Here is a 12,986-nt window from a genome sequence, read left to right on the forward strand (position 1 = left end):
TAAGCATAGGCTTTTGCTTTTTCGTTTTGCATTCCTGCCACTTGGTTTTCCTTTGGGTGTAGATGGGCATGTTAGAGGAGGGGGTATGTTTCAAAAAAAGAGCTTAATAATTTACTGTCAGCAGGTCACCACTGATAAGCAAATCTTTTATAAATCGTGAGACAGTAAATTACAAAAGATGGGATGAAAACCACTGCCAAAAGACACAATTTCCAAGGTGCTTTAAAAAATGATGAAAGGATCTAAATGTCAGTGCAAGAATACACATACACAGATGAATTAAATTCTTAAAGGTGTTTCACTCTATTTTTTTTATTGAATTATAATTGACATATAATATTATATGAGTTTCAGGTGTACAACATAGTGATTCAATATTTTTATACATTACGAAATGATCACCATGATGTCTAGTTACCATCTGTCACCATACAGAGTTATTATAATACGATATTACTGACTATATTCCCTATGCTGTACATCACATCTTCGTAATTTAGTTATGTTATAGCTGGAAGTTTGTACCTCTTAATTCTGCAATAATTTTTAACTTTTCATTTTGGGAATTTCCAAACATACACAAAAATGGAGAGAATGTTACTACTATAAGGGACTCCCCATGAAGCCATCAACATGTTTGCTACACTTGCTTCAGATTTCATGATTTCTATGATGTTGTTTTTATTGCTGGAATATTTTTAAAGAAAATCCTAATGTTATGTTATTTCACCCCTAAATGAAACAGTATATCTCAAAAAATAAAAAGAATATTTTCTTATGTAATCATAACACAATTATCACACTTAAGTATGTTTAAAATACCTATTCTCACATCCCTTAAGTCATTGTATGTTAACTATTAGCATTTTCTTATATGATTTTTATCTTTACTTTACTTTCTCCTTTCTAGGCATCCCCTCAATTAGCAAAAGGAATCCTATACTTGGATTAGGTTATTTTTAGCATATCCCTGGGACCCTGCCTATGCCTTTCTCTGGCATGGTGTGTTATTTAGAATCTTAACACTATGTCTGAATTCTGCATTTAAGTTGGCATGATACAAGAAAATTAAATTAGAGTTTTGCTCAAATTCCAAAGTTTTGTAGCATGTAAAATACTGTAATTTATATTTTTAAAAAATGAATCCATAATCTAGCTATGACTGCATTAAGTAATCTACTAGGTAATGTCTAGGATGTTTTTCCTTGGATCCTTTGTTTGCAAATATAGAACACCAACTTTAGCCAAATAAAGCCAAAAATCAAACACATAAAAATTAAAAAGTAAATGACTGGAAGAAAAGGTTTAAATGCTAGTGGGAATCAGGATGGGAATCAGACACTCTGGGAGAAGAGAGCTCTATGGAGCGGAATCTTGTGGGCAGTCTCTTGAGAGCACTGCCATTGTGATGAGCCAGACCAACATGTTTTTCAGCTGTGTATCACTCCGCTCTGCTCAGAGTTATAGCCTATGCCATGTACTTACTCCTTGGCTAGGGCACAGCAGGATCCCTTAAAACTGGCAGTCCCACCAACCCACACACAATGAGGCAGAGGTGGATTCCCAAAGAAAAGTCAGGTGTTGATACCAGAAAAGAGAATGAATGCCTGGTAGGCAAATTCAAGTGAGGCAGGATGAGAATATAGAACCCCTTCTTCTCATCAATGACTCTCCTTCCTTCAGATCTTACTGATGGGTCGTTGAAAACCAGGCTCTCACCAACTCTGATATTGTTCTCTTTTCTATACCTATGCACTACTATCAGGAACTCCCTTTTCTCTCTGTTCCCTCATCAGAAATCAGTGTTCCAAATACCTACAACATCCAAGCTGCCAGAACCAATGTGTTCTGTGCACCTGATACCACACTGCTCTCTTTCTTGGGCTGGTGAGGATGGACTAAAAAATTCCAGTCTAATTTAAAACTTTCCGTTTCCTTTTTGGCTCCCATTTTGCTCATTTGTTTCCTTTCCTTCCAGTACACTATTAGAATAAATAATACTGATTTAAAAACATGGATCATTCCGTCTGCTCTTTTTGCTGGAACTATCCCCTTCCATACGCAAACACCCCACTCACACACAGTGTTGGCCTACAGTGAGTACTGGAATTTAATTGGGATATAGGAAATTTAGTACTGTACAAGTTTGTTGTATAATGGGAGAGTTCAGAGACTATTGGTCTAAGGGATATGGTATTTAGGGCCAAATGTTCTAATCGGTGTTTAAGAAGTTAAAAGGAAGTAAAGTCGTTGATTCATTATTTCAATTTCCAAGTGAGAATTTAGCTACTCAGATTTTAGTAAGAACCATTTGCTAAGGCAAAGGGCCTAGAGAGACAAAGAAAATGATAAAACTGGAAATCACATTAGATCTGAGGGCTTGGACGAATAGCTTCATCTGATGAATATCATGGTCTCACCTTATAACCACATACAAGAGCTTCAAGCAAGCTGACTGCTACCTATTCCAGTCATTCCCTGTTGAGTCCCCAGACCTCCTCTGAGAGACCTTCCCTCCAGTTTGCTCACCTGCCAACAAGCCCAGAGCTGGCCTGGATTTTGTCCCACTCTCATCAGACCTAAGTGGGTCAACACTAAACATCTAGCTGTATACTTGGCTTGTTCTCCCTTCTCCATCCCTTTCCAGTTCTCTGGCCTGCCAGAGTACCAAAGTGGGGATGAATTTGGTCTTGCTGGGGCTGAGGCGTGGGAAGAGGCTCAGAGAAAAACAGCCCTTCTGGGTTGTGTTTAATCAGCTCTATCCTCTGACTAGTTGCAAGGTGAAAACAAGATATACCTAAAGGAAAAAAAAAAAAAGAAAGAACCTTTGTTGGTGGATAATTACATTCTATTGAAACTCCATACAGAAGTCATTGGAGATATTATTAATTTCCCAACACCATGCTTTCCTAGTTCTATGGCTTTTCCTTTCCCTCTGCAAGCAGTTTTTCTTCTACCTGTAAACCCCCATGTTCCCTAATATGTAAGCCTTCTTTGGGGCTTCATCCGCATCCTTTTTTCTCACAACTCCCCCACGCATACACACTCTCTTTAATTGATCTCAATTGGTTATCATATCCAGGGGAATCTACCTTCTAAATTTTTTTTCACTAGGTTCTCATTATCATTCTTAATTCAGGATCTCGTTATTTCTCTCCTGGACAGTTGCAGTGGCCTCCTGACTTGATTCCTCCAGACAGTCTGGTCTCTGCCCAATCACTTCTCCAGAGAAATCTTTCCAGCACGCAAATCTGTCAAAGCCTGGCTCTATCTAAACTATTCCAATGTCTCTGCAGTAGTCACAGGGCAAAATCTCAAATATTTAGCATGACATAATGCAAATGTCTATGGTCTAGTCTCTGTCTCTGCCCCCTCAACCTCCACCCCTGGCATAACCTTTCAGCCCAGCCCTAACAAAAATACTTTCATTCCCTAATATGCTTTACTCTTTTATAATTCTGGGCCCTTGGCTTTGTAGTTTCTCATGTCGACCCTTCGTGGTCAACCAGGTGACATTATTTCACTCCTCCAGAGGCAACACCAAAGTTACCTCCTTTGTGAAGGCTTCCATGATTTCTCCAGACTACACATTTCCTCAGTGATCTCACAGTAACCAGTCAATACTTCTATTATAACACTTCTTGTGTTGCTACTTCTTGTGTGCCTATTTCTATGTGAGCAGTGGAAGCTGCTCACATAAAGGAACTGTATAGTCTGTTTGATTCCTGCTAAGTAGCACAGAACTAGGAATATTGTGGGCATTATTGCTTAATAACTTAGTGAACGAGGACATGAATGGAGAGAAACTCTTCTACAAGTGTAAAAATCTATTAAGCCTGAGCACACAAAAACAGAGATCTAGTACAGACTTCTCTGCTTGCAAACCACACAAATGCAACTTAAATTAGCTTAGGATAAAAGGAGGATTTATTGGAAAGACACGGGAATATCTCAGGTAATTGAAAAAAGAATTTGTCAACAGAATAGTGTGAAACAAAGTCTGGGAAGCAATTCAGCCCCTGTGTGTCTCTTCTGGCATTGCCGTGGGTCATGACTCTGTTCCTTCCCACTACAAACTTTGTTTCTTGGTTCAGTGGTTCTCATCACTAGCTGCACATTCAAATCACCTGAGGAGTTTTAAAGAAATATTGACACCTGGGTCCCACCCCAGGCCAAGTTGATTAGAATTTCTGGGGGTTGGTGCCAGGGCAGTTTTTAAAGGTTCTCAAGGTGATCTTAATGTGGGAAACAAAGTAGCCAGTAGTTCCTGGGTTTCAGATCTCATTCCCACAGCTTTCCCCTCACGATAAGAACAGACTGGCTGTCAGTTCTCATTCAAAAAATTTCCAGGAAGGGATCTTTTTGATGTAGGTTGGGTCCAGGGCCTATTACTGGATCCATCAATACTGGTCAAGTGTGTGCAGTCACATTAAATATGGCAGCTCACGCTGACCATTAGGCTGGAGAGTGTGTTTGAAGCAGTAATCATTCCAAAGAATGAAGATGATGCTTCTAGAAGGAGACTGTTAATTTATAAAACAATATCTAATACATGTAATAAAATTATATTTACAACAAAATTAAAATTCATTAGGAAATAAATATTTGCTTGTTAGATGAATGAATGAATGATAACATACATTAAATTACGTGGTCAATCAGTATGGTTAGTAAATGATGTCATTAGTGTTACTATGACATAAATCTACTAAGTTTTACTTTGTTTTTTCCTTAGTTCTCTACTATCTATAAGCAATGTCCATCTTACAAAGTTTTGTTTGTTTGTTTGCTTAATATTGGGTCAGTTTAATCCTCTTTATACACAGAAACAAACACAGGCCTAATTTTACCATGTGAGCCAAAGTGTCAAGTTTCAGGCCAAGAAAAAACAACAAAGCATAGGGAGTGGGCACAGCAAGAATGAACTCTGAATCCTGGCATTTGGGCATCTTGGGAGTAGTTGTTAAGAAGTGTGGAAAGACATTTCCATTTGTGTTCAGGCAGTAAAATGAAGGAAAGGACAAGCTACAGGGAAGGAATTTGCCAGCAGGTAGATCTGTACTAGGGCAGAGAAGGTGCCACATTCCAGGGCTGATATTAGAAAAAGCCAGAAGTGTCTAGACACCCCTGTCTGCCCTCTAGAAACCTCTCCTGGGACTGGGGAACTGAGAAGTGCCTGGTAGGGAGACAACAGTATATACTACCTGGCCAACCTCCTCAATATTTTATTTTACATTTAAAAACTTAAATATAAATGCTTTAGGAAGTGTTAACAGTGGTTACCACTGGAAAATAGAACTGGAGGGGAAAATAGAACTGCAGGAGGGCTTTCACGTCTGCTTTATCTATCTCTGTAGTTTTATTGTTTTATGACAGTTGGCCAATAAAAATGGAAGTGTTTTTTTTTAAATAAAAAAAATACATTATAACAGCAATGACAGAGTAAAGTTTTTACACATATTAGAAGTTAGAGAAATAATCCTGTTTTTTAAAAAAAATATCAAGTATAGTTTTTATCTTGATTAAATAAAGTACATCAATTCTGTACTAGCAGAGAATAAAAACCCATCCCTCTGGGAGAGGGATGGCAAAGAGAACTGATACTGGACATGATTTTGGTTTTTTTTGTGGCAGGAGAACCCATAAGATGAGGAGAAAAGGGTACATGAACTAGGAAGGGAGGGTGGAATTCCTGCTCGTATACCTTTGTTTTTCCTAAAGCCAGTGGTGTGGCCCTTGTTACCTTCAGCTACTTAGCACTGAAAAATAAAAGCTGTTTAGGTATTTCATGCCGTTTACAGGGAACACTGAATTTCAGTCCCTGATGCTGAGTTCCCTGGGGATACAAACAGAACTTTCTCAGTGAAAGGCTGGCACGTTAGAAATTCATTCCTGCTTCTTTTTCCTATGACTCTCTCCTGGATGTGGGGCATGGGGTAAGATAGACTGTTATTATTTGTGCTATAATGCAGGAGAGCTACTGTGGGAATTTAAATTCTACTGTGTATTTTAAAAATGATTATAAAAAGGCATTCAGGTACAGCAGGCCTTGTGCTTCTTTTATAAAGGTTTAAGAATATAAGCAAACAAATGACTGGACCGTTGTTGTTGAATCTGAGTCCCCAAGGCCCAATACTTCCTCTGAATACATACATATGAGCTCCTGGCTTTAGTGGGAGTCATGACTCACAGCTGAGGGCAGAACTTGGCCCTTTGAATTCCTGCAATGGGGCTTTCAGAAAGAAAGAAAGAACATGAATAAAGAGGGAAAAAGTCTTGAATTTTATTCAAGGCTAAGTTACTGAGGTCTATAATTCCTCACATCTGCTCAATCATCCAGCCTAAGAAGGTGCTTCTTGCCCACCTTCACCGAAGTGGAAACCAGATTGCTGAAAGTTCCACATCTGAAGAAGCAGATGATTTAGCAAACACCTTCCCACAGATATTTGTAAGATACTTGCCTGTCTCTTGATGAGTAAAGTTTTCTTTCCAGTTGCTCTCCTTTTTGTCAGAGTGCCAGCTCCACTCCAGTATTGTTCTGCTTAGGTTTCTGTGAGGCAAATGAGAGGTAGGGGAGACACAGTCCTGGGAGAGGAAGGAAGGGCCAGGGGCCAAGTAGAGCCTGGGGAACCTGACTTGGGGAGGAGAGAGACTCAGACGATCTGGAGAACAGTGGAACGAGAGATAAAATAAGAGCATTCAGGAGAAGGGATTAGAGAGAGAAGGAGTTCAAGGGAGAAACATGAATAAAGAAAAACAAGAATGAAAGGGTATATAGATGACCAGAGTAAATACTGAAACAGAAAATACTCTTACTTCATTTTAAAAAAAAAGTGTTATAAGATCTGTTTCCTCCCCCTCCCCCAACTTTTTCTTGAGCACGTTTTATTGACTCTTACTTGGCAATGTTATAAAATGTCAACAAATACAGACATCAGCTTCCTTTTTTCTGCAGAGCAAAATAAGTTTATTGACCATGTTTGTTCTGATACTATAATGGAGAGGGTTTAAGTAGAAGGAGGAATGTGTTAAAAATTCATTTTTATTTTCATTAAAGTATGACCAATTATTATACAATCAATTATAACTAAATCCAGAGTTTCATAATCAAGAAAAAATATTAAAGTCCAAGATTTGAGTATTCATATTTAACAAAAATAGGCATTCTTTCTCAAAATAACCCCATCAAAAGACAGCTTATTCATTCATTCATCCAACTAATAGTTACTCTTTGTTCTAAGTATTGGAAATACAAAGTAGAAAAAGACATCAAGGGATTTACAATTTAGTGGGAGAAGAAAGATCAATCAGTGATTGCACCACATATTGGCAAATACTAAGGGAAAGTTATATTCAAGACCTGTGTGAGCACAGACTGAGGGAGGAGGTCAAATGAGAATTGGTACTTGGGACCATCTCCCGGAGGAGATGATGCTTGAGGTAGATGTATAAGAATGATGAAAGCTGGTGTTACAGGAAAGAAAGTAACGTCAGGGAAAAGTAAGGGAAGATGAGACATGGTATGCCAAGAAGAACAAATTGAGTATATAAACATAAGGAGAATTAAATGGAAGAGGTGGCAGGAGATAAAACTGAGAAATAAACAGGACAAGAAAGGCTTTCTGTACTAAGCAAAGTATTTGGACTGGATCCTGAATGGTGTAAGAGACTATTGAGAACATTAGACATCTGATTGATCCGAGTAGGTGTATGTTTTAGAAAGTTCATCTGAAGCACAATGAATTGAAATGGACTAGACTAGAGGCAAGGAGTCCAGTTAGGAGACTGTTACAATAATTCAGGAAGATAGTGGTCTACCTAGACAGTTACTCTAGAGATAGAAGATGTAAATGGATTTGAATGTATTTAAGAGTTAGAACTGACTAAACTTGGTGACTGAATGTTAGGAATGAGGAAGAATGCAAAGTCAAGCATGACATGACTTTGTAATTATTTCTGGATAGACACAATACATTGAGTTTTATCTCTTGGTAGTGGGACTAGGAGTGGTGGAGGGGTCCAAGTTTTCAGGTCTGGGAATCTGGGTAGATGGTAGTATATTCATCAAATTAAAATGGAATATTAAAAATGGAATTAAAAAAATATGGAACCTAGGAGGAGGAGCCAGTTTTAGAGGAAGCTATTTGCCTTAAGGCCAATGAGTCAGAAAGAGACTAGGCTCAGGATAACAGAGTCAGAGAATGGAGCTCCAGGAAAGAAGGTGTGAGGACTGAATAGAGGGAGAAGAGCTCCTGAAGGAGGCTGAGAAGTGAACAGAGAGCTGGGAGAAAAGCCCAGGAAAAGTGCCATCACAAAAGGGGAGGAAGGAGTGAGCTTCCAGAAGGATGAGGTGGTGAATAGAGGCTCATGCCACAGACAGGTTAAGTCCGATAATGACAGAAAACCACCCAGTGGGATGGTTGTACAGTTGAGAACAGGAGTATAGACTATTCTTTCAAAAAGCTTCACCTGTGAAATACAGAGAAGTGAGGTAGGTAAGGGATTTCTCATTATCGTCATCATTATTATGACTGCTATGATGATGAAAGAGACTTAAGCATGTTTATATGAAAAGAGTAAATAGGATGGGAGGAACTAGAGATTTAGGTAACAGAGAGAATGATGGATGGAACAAAGTTCCTGAGAACAGAGGAGAGGGTGTTATGTATCTTACCAATGCCCTGTACAACTCTAAGGGGCACAATTCATGTTGTGTTCTGTGGGTAATAAATGTGAATTTAGCTAACTAGAGCACAACTCTAAGAGGTGCCATTTACATAGAATACAACTTGAAAGGTGCCTCCAGAGTTGTACATGGCTGGCAACCCTGGAAATGCAAAGCATGCGTGGAGGGAGTGCCCATTTCACCTTTATACCTCATCTGAGTGACAGTTAAACTGCATCTAACCCATTGAAGCTCTCCATACTGAAATCAAGGGTAACTATTAGGTGCTCACACTATTTGACCAGTACAATCGACAAAGAAGTATAGCTAAGTGTTCTGTCTTACCAACCCAATTATCTTCTAATACCCTTCAACACACATTTTTTAAGCACTCCTATTCCTCACTCAGTAGTATGCTAGGCTTTGAGGAATGAAAAAAGATGCTAAACAATCAGTAGCCTCAAACTATTTATAACCTGGTTTGAAAGACAAAACATATCTACTCACTCCAAACTGTTAGAAGATACTGCAAGATAGTGTGAGTGAAACAAACGCTACAGGTTAAAAGAGTTTCATTTAACTGAGAGAAAAGGAAATCTAAGATCATCTTGTTTACTGGTTTTCAAACTGTGTTTCCTGGAACCCTGGGGCTTTGTGGCGATGCTTCAGGAGTTTCACAAAGAATGATGTATTCTCTGCCAAACACTGAAGATTTAAATTGCTCCTGGGGGTTCACCATGGCAATGTTTGTAATAACAAAAAATTAGAAACAACCTAAATGTCTTTCAATAGGGGTCTAAGTAAATTATGGTGCCTTCATACAATGGCATACTAAATAGCTGTTTTTAAAGGAAAAATAAATCTGTAGGTATTGTTAGAGAAAGATCTTCAAGATCTATAATTAAGTGGAAAATGAAAGTTGCAGAAAAATATGCATGGTGTAATCCTATTTGTGTGGAAAAAAAAAGAGATGTGTATGTACATGCATGTATGTCGGTGTGTGTAGCTTGTATATACATTAAATATTATTTCTGGAAAGACACAATGTATTGAGAGTTTTATCTTCTGCTAATGAGACTGGGAGTGGTATTGGGAGGAACTGGAAAATTATTGATTTAGCCCAAACCTTTCATTTTATTAATAGAAAACTGAGATTGAGGAATACTGTGACTTACCCTAGGTCATACAGTTAGTATTAGTCAAAAACAAAACACACACCCAATCTCTTGATCTGTTATTTATTTCTCTTCGTATCTCAGGAAAAGATAACTATGGATAAGAATAGTTTTACAGAAGCAGTCAGTTTTTCTCGCCTCTATTTCCCACATTTCCCCTCTTCCTCTACCACAAATCATCTCTCATTCATTTCCTATCCTGTACATGCTAGCTTTTCGCTATAAAATGTACAGTTGCACTCATCAAGCAGTGATACTCAAAGTATCTACAAACTATTGTACTGAACAGGATTTTAGTCCTTGAAGGACAGTCTCTCTTCTCTTTGGGCAGTGGGACAGCCAATGGGAGACACATTTAGTATGTACTGGTTCAGTTGAAATGCCTGTTGAGTTCACAGATTTCCTGGGCTACAGTGGTTCCACACCCAAGCAGGCGATGCCTCCGAGTAGGGCTTTGCTCTGTTCCCGCTCAATGTGAGACCGTAGGTGATCTGCAGGACTCTTCTGTGCCTAAGTTTCCACATTTGTAAAGAGGAATATTACCTGAGCCTCTCCCCTTACTCTGGGTTGCTGAGAGAAAAGAATGATACAATGGACATAAATGCTGGAAACAGTTCTTATCATCTTAGGGGTAACAGTATATTTTGGTGGAGTCAGAATCCAAGCTCTGTCCCTCACCAGTGTATGCTTTAGCCTCTGCAATGATCAGTATCTTTGTCTGTTAAGTGAGAATAATAACACCGAACTCCTGGAATTATTTTCAGGAATAAACGAGATAATGAAAACAAAGGGCTTAGCTCAGTGTTTGACACATGAAGCACTCAAATAAATAAGGTTAGTTTTTACCATTTCATTGTTGTTACATTTTAAAATATGTTATTTGGTGTCTGTTCAGGTCTACTGGTGGTATGTCACTTCAGCATTTTCTCATTTTAGAGTCATTAATATTATTTCAGATTCTCCTTTGAACATTAAGCAAACCAAGAAATCCATCTTATGTCAAGAAATCAAGCTATCACTTCTGTTCACTTATATAGGTTTTTTTTTTTTTTAATTAAGCAGCTATTATGTGCAAGCTAGGCACTGGGGATACAGGGGTGAAAATGACACAGTCCCTGCTCTCAAGATGCTTTGATTCTCCTGTCATTCTCAAACTCAAGTGATGATCCCTGGCCCCGGCAAAACTAATGGTATACATTGTAGATATGGTAGATATGGGATAAAGCAAAGGCAATGGCAGCAACAATTGATTTGCAGGACACAGAGGTGGAGTGAATGATATAACTCAGATGTTCTCAAACTTTTTGATCTCAGGATCCTCTTAACACTCTTAAAAACTATTGAGGATCCTAACGAGCTTTTTAAAATATGGGTTATAGTTGGGAAAACTGGACAACCACATGCAAAAGAATGAAACTGGACCACTATCTTATACCATACACAAAAACTAAGTCAAAATGGATTAAAGACTTTAAGACCTGAAACAGTAAAACTCCAAGAAGAAAACACAGGGGGTAAGTTCCTTGACATCAGTCTTGACAATGATTTTTTTTTTTCTTTTGACACCAAAAGCAAAGTCGACAGAAGCAAAAATAAACAAGTGGGACTACATCAAACCAAAAAGCTTTTGCACAGCAAAGGAAACCCTCAACAGAATGAAAAGGCAACCTATGGAATGGGAGAAAATATTTGAAAATCATATATCTGATAAGGGGTTAATATCCAAAATATATAAAGACTCATAAAGCCCAATAACAAAAAACAAAACAAAACAGAAAAATCCAAACAATCCACTTAAAAAATGAACAGAGGAACTGAATAGACATTTTTTTCAGAGAGGACAAACAAATGGCCAACAGGTACATGAAAAGGTGCTCAACATCATGAATCATTAGGGAAATGCAAATCAAAACCACAATGAGATGTGATATCACCCTGTTAGAATGACTGTCAACAAAAACACAAAGGATAACAAGTGTTGGTGAGGAACTGGAGAAAAATGTACTCTTGGGCACTGTCGGCGGGAATATAAATTGGTGCAGCCATTACGGGAAACAGTATGGAGGTTCCTCAAAAGATTAAAAACAGAACTACTCTGTGATCCAGCAATTCCACTTCTGGGTATATATCCAAAAGAAGCAAAAATAGGATATTAGAGAAATCTCCACTCCCATGTTCATTGCAGCATTAAGATATGAAAACAACCCAAGTATCCATCAATAGATGTATGGATAAAGAAGACATACACACACACACACACACACATACACACACACACACACACACACACACACACAGTGGAATATTATTTAGCAATGAGAAACAAGGAAATCCTGCTGTTTGAGACAACATAGATGGACCTTGAGGGCAGTATGCCAAGTGAAATAAGCCAGATAAAGACAAATACTGCATGGAATAACTTAGATGTGGAATCTAAATAAAAAGTCAAACTCATAGAAACAGCGAGTAGAAAAGTGTTTGTCAGGGCCTGGGGGGATAGGGGAAATATGGAGAGTCTGGTAAAATGGTACAAACTTTCAGCTATAAAATGAATAATGTCTGAAGATCTAATGTTAAACATAGTGACTATAGTCGATAATGTTGTATTGTATAACCAAAATATGCTAAGAGAGTAGAACTTAAATGTTCTCACCAAAAAAAGAAAAAAAAGAAAAGGATAAATATGTCAGGTGATGGAAATGTTATTAAACTAGAGGGAAGGAATTCTTTCACAATGTATATAAGTATCAAATGATCACAATGAACACTTTAAATATCTTACAATTTTATTTGTCAATTATAACTCAATAAAAATAAAATAAAATATGGGTTATAGTTATTGCTGTTAATTGTGTTAGAAATTAAAGCAGAGACATTTAAAATATTTATTTTGTTATTTTAAATAGCATGTTAATAAAAATTATTTATATTAACCTTATATTAATCTATTAACTAAATAAAAAATTAAAATTTATTATTTTACTTATTTACTTATTTTATTAAAAATAATAAACCAATTACATGTTGACATAAATAACATGTTTTTGAAAAATAATTATATAGTTGTGGTATAGAATAGATGATAACTTATTGAGTTTGACTTATCTTTGGAGAAGGAGAAAGTGAAAAAATGAGTTACTCCATGA

This window comes from Balaenoptera acutorostrata, chromosome 8, assembly GCF_949987535.1.
Source record: "Balaenoptera acutorostrata chromosome 8, mBalAcu1.1, whole genome shotgun sequence".
In the NCBI taxonomy this organism is placed as follows: domain Eukaryota; kingdom Metazoa; phylum Chordata; class Mammalia; order Artiodactyla; family Balaenopteridae; genus Balaenoptera; species Balaenoptera acutorostrata.